The sequence below is a fragment of the Macrobrachium nipponense genome, chromosome 30 (assembly GCF_015104395.2).
Source record: "Macrobrachium nipponense isolate FS-2020 chromosome 30, ASM1510439v2, whole genome shotgun sequence".
NCBI lineage: Eukaryota > Metazoa > Arthropoda > Malacostraca > Decapoda > Palaemonidae > Macrobrachium > Macrobrachium nipponense.
The window spans coordinates 3,217,722-3,227,396 of record NC_087218.1 but is presented as its reverse complement, the minus strand read 5'-3'; the positions used below and the strand labels follow the sequence as shown (position 1 = coordinate 3,227,396).

Below are 9,675 nucleotides of genomic sequence, written 5' to 3'. Positions count from 1 at the left end.
GTTGATAAGCCAATCTCACGGGGCTGGAAACTCTTAGTCTCTTGTCAAGAGTTCACATAGGCAGGATGTATGTTCCACCTCTCCTGAGGGATACATCTTTCTAAAGCATCTCTCGAGTGAGGTGGAACATACATCCTGCCTATATGAATTCTCACGAGAGACTGAGTTTCCAGCCCTGTCATTGGCTTATCAACAGCCAATCAGCAGCGTCGCAAGGGACTGGGCCTAGACATCAAATGCACGGCTGATGTGAATCTACTATAGCATGCTTAGGCAATGCTCCTCACGAGTTGCGATAATCATGGACAGTATTTGAAAGGGTTAGAATTATTAATGAGGATAAGTTTATGATTGTCTTGGATTTAAAAGCGATTCCATTGGACGTTGGGAATCGAACCAAGCTCTTCTCGATACTGAGGCGAGGAATCTATTCATTGAGCTACGAGGAACAATATATTCTTACATTACGTACAGACATACATAAATACACCATTACTTTTGGCACCATTACTTTATTTTTAATTATTGTATAAATATGAATTCATATTCGAAATAAAGAATTATTCTTATCATTGTATGTATGTATGTATGTATGTATGTATGTATGTATGTATGTATGTATGATGTATGTATGTATGTGTACTATATATATATATATATATATATATATATATATATATATATATGAATATATGATATATTCTATTTTTAAATTCCTGAAGTAAAAATATTAAGATTTGTTTTTTCTGTTCTATATGCAGTGTTTTTTCAGTCTGTTCATATATCTAGACATGTAGCATAATCATTATATATGTACATGTATGTATATATATATATATGTGTGTATATATATAATATATATAATATATATATACAAATACATACATACGTACATACATACAACATACATATTAGATATATATATATATATATATATATAATATATACAATAATAATAGAATTGATTAGCTACATGTCTAGATATATGAACAGACTGAAAAAACACTGCATATAGAACAGAAAAAACAAATCTTGATATTTTTACTTCAGGAATTTAAAAATAGAAAATAGTGATGAGACTTGGGTTCAAACTTTAAACTAATTTGGAAATTTATGGCTTTGTAGAGATTATCAATATTATTTGTTTACTGTCATTATCAGAAAAATAGTTTACATTTATGTGATGAAGAAATATATTTACATTTTTCTTAGCTCGCAAAACTTTTAAAATATCTGGTATCCATTGAGACCGGAACAATTTCATGAGAGGGCATTAATTCACATGAAACGCTTTATGTGAATTTTGTCTTCCTTATCAACGAACTTTTATGCGACAGCTAAGCAAGACCAACCACTGTCGTCTTCTGAAGGCCTATATATAAAACCGCAGGTAAAGCCTGCGGCTATTTATTGCTAGCAATAAAAGCCTTCAATCTGCATGTGATGTACTCCCCACTCGATCACTGCTCCCTTCAAACTATGGCGAAATTTATGTCTTATCTTCATCCGCTGAACCACAAAGATCATCATCCCAAGAGAGTTGGAAAGCCGACACATACAGTTTTATATATATAAAAAAATTCACCTTACATACAAGATAGCACGTTCAGTATGAGAAAAGCGAAATAAATAAAATAGAAATAAAATAGCATCTAATAAATCTAGTAAGACATAAAACTGCTTAGAATTCCCATTTTATAATTTTTCGTTTTTAGTCGAGAATATATTCAGCTGTTTCGCAAAGGACAAATTGTAGTGGTTAAGGTTCTGCTCAACTAAAAATAAGTTTATAAGTTTTTTTTTTTTTTTTTTTTTTTTTTTTTTTTTTTTTTTTTTTTTTTTTTGTTTTTTTTTTTTTTTTTTTTTTTTTTTTTTTTTTTTTTTTTTTTTATGCAGAAGAAAATATTACATAACATGGTTTGAAGTGTTCTAGTTTGGATGCGTTTTTGATTCGAAAGATTTATATGTACATTTTTACGCACTTTTGCTGGACCATATTGAAAAGCTTATAATTTTAATAACTATACGTTGTGCATTTTTCTGTTCTTCTGTAGGACCTTATTCAAAAGCTAGTAATTTTAATAACTAAAATGTTGTGCATTTTTATGTTCTTCTGTTGGACCACATTCAAGAGCTAGTAATTTTAATAACTATAATGTTGTATCAATAAACTGCTATCTATCTATTTACTTCGGCACTAAGGAGTCGAACCACCATTCTTCTTCATCGAAAATTCGAGGGTCAAACCTTATTAACGAACTTTGAACTTTCACTTACCAGACCTAAAGTTAATGCCAAGAGCAATAACAATGTTACTGCCACTACTGAAACAATCTCCTCATTCTCATCGATAACGTTGACAAGAAGAAGAGGAAAAAAATAGAAAAAAAAATCGGGGGGGAAAGAAAGAGCCTGATATTTCCTTTAGCATCCGGTAGCTTAAGTACGGAATTCCCTTAAGATACAGAAGGAGGCGACCTCCTTCCAAACTCGGCGTCAGATGGCTTCGACCCCTAACACTTTCATGACTTGATCTCGTAAAGACATTATTTTTGTAATAAAGGATCCCATAAACTTAACCAGAGAATCCACTCAGGCATAGACGACCTCTAATCTCTCTCTCTCTCTCTCTCTCTCTCTCTCTCCTCTCTCTCTCTCTCATATAGACCTTGTCTGCTCTGCGGCTCGTGGAAACAATAACATATATTAGGAGAGGAATCTCCTTCTCCTGCCGCCATCTCTCCTTCTCATGCTAGGCCTTTTTTTCCTTTTTCCTTACAAGGGCTTTTCCATAAAAGCCAAAATTGGAGGTAAAACCGACAAGCATCAGTCACGCATTTATATAATAAAGATTCTCCAATTTCGTACATGCTTCTCCAAATTGACTCGTAACTTACTTCATCCCTGTCACCCCGAATGCTAGATAGACGTAATATTATAGCAATATTCGCCATTCTGCCAGTGCGTCAGGAATCCAAAACGCACACTGTAATTATCAAGAATAATTATTGGCAACAAATGAAGCACATGGCTTTAAAAATCATCCTCCCTCTCTATTAATTAGGAAACAATTACCACCAAATCCGAGGGGACTCGTTGTGTTTTGAAGAGTATTTTATCTGCCGTCATAAATCTAATTTGGGCAGAAGAGACGTGAGTTTCTAAACGAATCAATTAACCGTCCTCTGCTCTACTGTATCATAAGTTCCTACTTAGATGTGGAGAATTTTTTTCTTTTTTAAGATCTTTCCGTTGAGGCAAAAGGCCATACTGAAAACATTCACATGGAGTTACAGCATTCCAATATCTGTTATGATATCTGATTTCATGTCAGATAGTTGAATGCTGTTACGAGGAGTTACAGCATTCAAATATCTGATATGATACTATCAGATATTTGAATGCTGTTATACAAGGAGTTACAGCATTCAAATATCTGATATGATACTATCAGACATTTGAATGCTGTTACGCGGAATTACAGCATTCACAGCATTCAGTTATCTGATATGATACTATCAGATATTTGAATGCTGTTACGCGGAGTTACAGCATTCAGTTATCTAATATGATACTATCAGATATTTGAATGCTGTTATACAAGGAGTTACAGCATTCAGTTATCTGATATGATACTATCAGATATTTGAATGCTGTTACGAGGAGTTACAGCCTTCAAATATCTTATACGATATAAAATAGCTGATAATCTGATAGCACATCAGATATTTGAAGGCTGTAACTCTTTGTAACAGCATTCAAACATCTGAGCTGATATCAGATTTCATATCAGATTGTTGAATGCTGTTACGAGGAATTACAGCATTCAATCATCTGATATGATATTATAGAAGTTCACTTCCCTGCAAGATTGTTTTTCAGTAAGTAAACGATTCATTAGTATTACCGCCAATATACCTCTGAGTGGCTGCAGCCTACTGCACAATTACATAGTACATTTAGAGAAAAGGCTCACCAGCGAGGTTCCAAACGCTGTGTGCCATCGTCTTTGTTCAGAGCACCGTCTCACTTCCCATTCTGAATTTGCAGCCCTCTAGCCTCATTAATAGTTTTTTAAGACCCCTCCACTTTCCATTCAGAATTTGCAGCCCTCTAGCCTCAGTGGATTTTTAAGATCTAAGGGCGGACAGAAAACTGAAGAGCATGAAATATGCTTTGGTAACATAGCTCACTCCGTACCTATAGTTTGATTAAGGGTCGAAGTGCAGCTATTATTCTTATACCGAAGAAAACTGCATATTTTCGATCTCCAATTAAGAAAATAAAGAGAATAATATCAGACTTATGCGTATCTATCCATTTGCTATTAGTCTAAGTAATCCTAGCCACAAAAAGATCGTAATTTTATTCATTGCTTACTATACAAAAGTGGTCTTAATATACAATTATAATTTCTGGGAAATTCGTTAACAACTGATGGTTTCTCTCGGGTAATGAGACTACTAAGAACAGCCAAAGTGAACTCTACCACCGAACACGGTGTAAAGACATAGGTAGACTTGACATCTAAAAAAACTGAGCCTACGTTAAAAATAAAATTTGTAGGCCAGTGGTTCTCGACGGGGTGTGTGTGTGTGTGTGTGTGTGTGTGTGTGTGTGTGTCAGAGTTGGGGGGCGGGGGGGATATCGTAATGGAGGATTTTTTTAGTATTATATGCATATTATTCGAAGCAGACAATTTTGGAAAGGGGGTGGGGATGACGTGACATGAGGTGAAAATAAAAGTTCTAAAAGTAACTAAACACGGAATAAAACTTTAATAAAGTCATAAACTTACAGGAGTTACAACGTCCTTCAATCGATCTGGTCGATCTCCCCGTACCTGAAAAGATAAGAGAAAATTGCAGTTGACAACCAGAAACTGTAACTTTATATATATAACAACTACTGGAAGAAACGTTTATGCTAGATGACTATGCTCCCAAAAATGGCATACTGTAGTTCTAAACAATGTAAGCTTTGAACCCAAAGCATTGCAGTGGAATTTGCAACAACGGCAACTCCATTAACCGAAAGCTCACAGTTAGTAAGAAAGACCACAAACGAAAACTTTCCAGGAGATTTTTGGAATTAATAAAAACTACGGACAAAAAAAAATTCCAACTGCCCAACAACCGAGAGAAAATGCAACAGTTACCTCAAGGCGCATTGGGAAAAAACACTTACTAGCCGAGCGCGCACACCGCATGGTAATGTCCCTATAGAGGTAACCATAATCCATTGCCATTCTTATATACATACACAACGCATAGATATATATATATATATATATAATATATTATATATATATATATATATATATTATATATATATATATATATATATATAAATATATATTATATATATATATATATATATATATATATATATATATACATATATATATATATTTACCTATATATATATATATATATATATATATATATATATATATATATATATATATATATATATATATATATATATATATATATATATATATTTAATATTATGTAATATATTTTATATAAATATACATATATATAATATATAATAATATATATGATATATATATATATATATATATATATATATATATATACTATATACATATAAAATATTTCATATTTTTAAAACAAAAAACACAAAACGCTATTAGTGTTCTCCCTTGGTCTACTTAGAGAAACGGGAAATCACTCATTTGTTGGCTGCACGATTTCGTTCTCAGAATTGACGGATCATGTCAAGATTAGCTAACCCACAGTTTTTTTAAGACAATATTATTCCACTGTAATTTATATATATATATATATATATATATATATATATATATATTATATATAATATAAATTACAGTGGTATAATATTGTCTTACAAAAAATTGAGATTAATTTTCTAATGTGATTTTATTGATTGATTGATTGTCAGTTCGGGTCAAGGCAAGATAAGCGAGCCCATTATTTTTCAAGACGATGTAATACCACTGTAATTTATATATATATATATATATATTATATATATATATATATATATATATAATATATATATATATATATATATCACAAATTACAGTGGTATAACATTGTTTTGAAAAATAGTGGGCTCGCTAACCTTAACATAATCCGAACTGACAATCAATAAAATCATATTAGAAAATGAATCAAATAAAATTCATGTAAGCTCCACAAACCCCAAGCATGAACTTCTCGACACTGACTCAAAGATTAAAAAACACACTTGGTTCAACAGAGTTCAAAGAAGACGTTGGGCAGAATTTAAGATTTTATTATTATTCATAAGCAGCACATATTACATGTTTATGGAACAATCGGCAGATCACGAACTTGCTCGGCAACCTGCCGAGGAACAGGACGCTCGTTTATGAAACAAAAGGAAAAAAATATCAAAGAAAAAAAGCAGTATAAATATGCTATATACATATGTATATAAATATACACATGAAAAGTGAAAAATTAAAGACCAGGTATACCAGCGCTTTCGTGTATTGCGTACTACTCTGGTATTTAATTTTTCACCTTTCATGTGGCTATTTACGTACATATTTGTCACGTGCAAACAAAAAAAAAACAAAAAAAAAAAAAACACACACACCCACTAAACGTTGGGGCTGACACTCATAATTAATTCTATGGTAGGTTTTTAAAACACTGTCTATGGTCACCAACCAGGGCAAAAAAATTAATAAGTAAATATATAAAATAAAATAAAACTGGGGTTGGCACTAATAATTAATTCTATGGCAAGTTTTTAAAACACAGTCTATGGTCACTAACCAGAGAACAAAAATAAATAAATAAGTAAATAAACAAACAAATAAATAAATAAAATAAATAAATAAATAAATAAATAAATAAATAAAAAACTAAATATTGCACTTGGGCTACAGTGATTTTCAGAATACTTTCATAAATAAGCAAATGAATAAATAAATAAATCAATAAATATACTAAACATTGCACTTGGGCTGACACTGATTTTCAGAATATTGTGATAAATAAGTAAATGAATAAATAAATAAATAAATAAATAAACTAAATATTGCACTTGGGCTACAGTGATTTTCAGAATATTGTGATAAACAAGTAAATGAATAAATACATAAATAAATAAATAACTAAATATTGCACTTGGGCAGACGCTGATTTTCAGATTACCGTGAAAGGTACAGCATTCCACTTAACCGCGGGAAATAAAACTGAAAGGGAGGAGAAAGAGGGTATCCTAAATCATCCAGTGACACAAAGGCTAAAAAAAAGAGTGTCTATGAATGAATGAGTCAATGCTATTGACGGTCAATTCCGTGTGGCTGCTATCTGAGCGTTGTAGCAGCAGCCACAGCAGAAGTGGCGGCAGTACCAGTATAGATGTTGCAAGAGACCACTTCTCTTAACACACACACTAGGAAAAAAAAGTTATCTGATCAAAACTCCGCTTACATTCGACACAGATCTTCCACTTTCTAATACGCCATAACATATGTTATATTTACAGTGTCCAAAAAACAAAAACTTGTGTCCGTAACTGAAGGAATTAGCGATCTATATCAGCGCTGCATTTCTCCCATACGTTGCGAGAAAGAAAAACTAAAAGAACAATGGAGAAATAAAACGGGCCACCACAAGAAACCACAAAAAGGAAAAAAAAGCAAAAAAAAAAAAACGAAGGTTCCAGTTTACTGCTGCTGCTGGAGGGAAGGCCTGAACAAGGTAAAAGTGAAAAGTCGAGATACAGACGCATACGAATTTATCAAGGAGACTTAGCACTAGAGGAATGGTCGAAGATTTCCTTAAAAAAAAAAAGAAGGTTACTTGCAAATTTATATCTTTTTATGATATTATTCGGTCAGGAATTCAGAGATAAAAATATGAAAATAAACAAATCCCTGTAATCAGAAGTTTACACATCACTAAACATTTCCGAGAATGAATGCGGACGAAATACGGTTGAAATACGGGAGAAGAGGCAACCCAAAGTTAAAAAAACGCCAGAAAAACAAGGCAACAAGTCAAGAAAGGGAAGTACAAGGAAACATAACCGCATGTAAGATGAAACTTGGCAAAGAGGGATAAAAGTGAAGCAAGCAAGCAAGAAGAACCGGCCGAGATGAGGATGTAGAACGAAAGATTGACGAGAGAGAGAGCGAGAGCGAGCGAGTGGGTGGGTGAGTGGGTGAGGGCATTTCAGAATTAGCGAAAAAAAAAAAAATAAAAAAAGGTTGATTCGCTCTTGCAAGAGAATGGGTTGGGTTGGGTCTAGCCCAAAGCCCCAGATAAAACGGCTGGGAATAATTTATTCCAGCGATACGGTAATATAGATGGAATAATCTTTCGCCCCACTAAGACTTCCAGCTTCCAGCTTAATTAAGGTGGGTCGGGGTCACCACCATCCGGTGGTGAAGTAAAATGAAGGTCGACTGAGACTGAGGCCAGCCAGCGCTCATCATTTTGCAATTTTTCATTACAATTTTCAGGATTCCTCTAGACGACAGGCACAAGTACACATAGACTTAACTGAACTGGTATTACGTCAAAATTCGAATGGAAGCAAGGCTGCATTTTTGGAGAGATGGGACACTAACTCTGCTATACAGATACTAAATCAACCAGAAGAGATTATTAGTTGTCTGGATCCAAACGAAATCTTGCAGGTCAAAAGGAGGCTTCACTTCCTGTCAAGTAATGACTAAATTTGGTTGGTGAGGAAAATCTACGCTAAATGGTGCAGGGGTTTCCATTTCTTGAGTCTGGAACTCTTGAGAGAAGCGGATCTTCTACAATCACAGTTTAATAACTATTGCCAGTGAAGAAGCTTAGCTCTGGTCAAAATTTCACATAAATATTCACGAAATCTCTGGCGTCATCCTGCCAACAAACAACGAGACCTCTGATGTAATTCTGCCAACACACAACGGAACCTCTGGTGTCATCTTGCCAACAAACAAGGAAACCTCTGAAGTAATCCTGCCAACAAACAACAAAACCTCTGGAGTAATCTTGACAACAAACAGACATACAAACCGAACGTAAACACTTCCTCCTCACCGGCAGAGGTCAAAATAAAAGACACGAGAGTAAAGGCTTTGGAAACCTGTGCAAGTAATTACGAGCAAGGTCTAGTCAGACTATGAAGGGCGATCGCTTTAAGTAATAAACTACGGTATGCAATCCAATAAGCAGAGGTCTGTTTTTACTTACGAACTGAGAAACACGTACAATATACGTTTACACATATTTGTGCATTGTTATTTAGATAAAAAAAAAAAAAGTAAATGACTCCCAGGCTGATCGCCAGGTGCTTTTTTTTTTTTTTTTTTTGCATAAAAAGTTGCTTCATTACCTCCCTTTCTTCGTAGCCTTGACAAGCCTTCCAACTGCCAAGTTACTGTATTTTATCATATGAAAAGCATCGAATGATTGCTGGAATTCCCAACAGACGAAACGAACTTTTCTAAAAGCCAGCTGGAATTTTTTTTTTTTTTTGTTTTTTTTTTTTTTTTTTTTGTTGCTCCGCTGCCAACGCGTTAATCTTGATAACAAAATTTCTCTCGCAGCCGAAGTTATGGGTATTGAAGGTGATTTCTCCTCCTATCTATTTTTCTAATATTTCGGCAATATCAACAACAATGACGGCGTGTTCCTGTTTCTTAAAAAAAAA

The 9,675-nt window shown here is 33.6% G+C and overlaps 1 protein-coding gene across 5 annotated transcripts in view; it reads right to left on the bottom strand.

The window, feature by feature from the left end:
- The window catches only part of LOC135202227 (monocarboxylate transporter 12-like), a 549,632-nt gene that overhangs the window by 273,547 nt on the left and 266,410 nt on the right, over positions 1-9,675 (bottom strand). For 2 of the 5 annotated variants that reach the window (XM_064231494.1, XM_064231493.1), the window contains one exon: positions 4,799-4,843. The exons of the other annotated variants lie outside the window; for them this stretch is intronic. The gene's annotated coding sequence lies outside the window, so the exon portion shown is untranslated. The remainder of the gene's footprint in view (positions 1-4,798; positions 4,844-9,675) is intronic. 5 annotated transcript variants of the gene reach the window in all.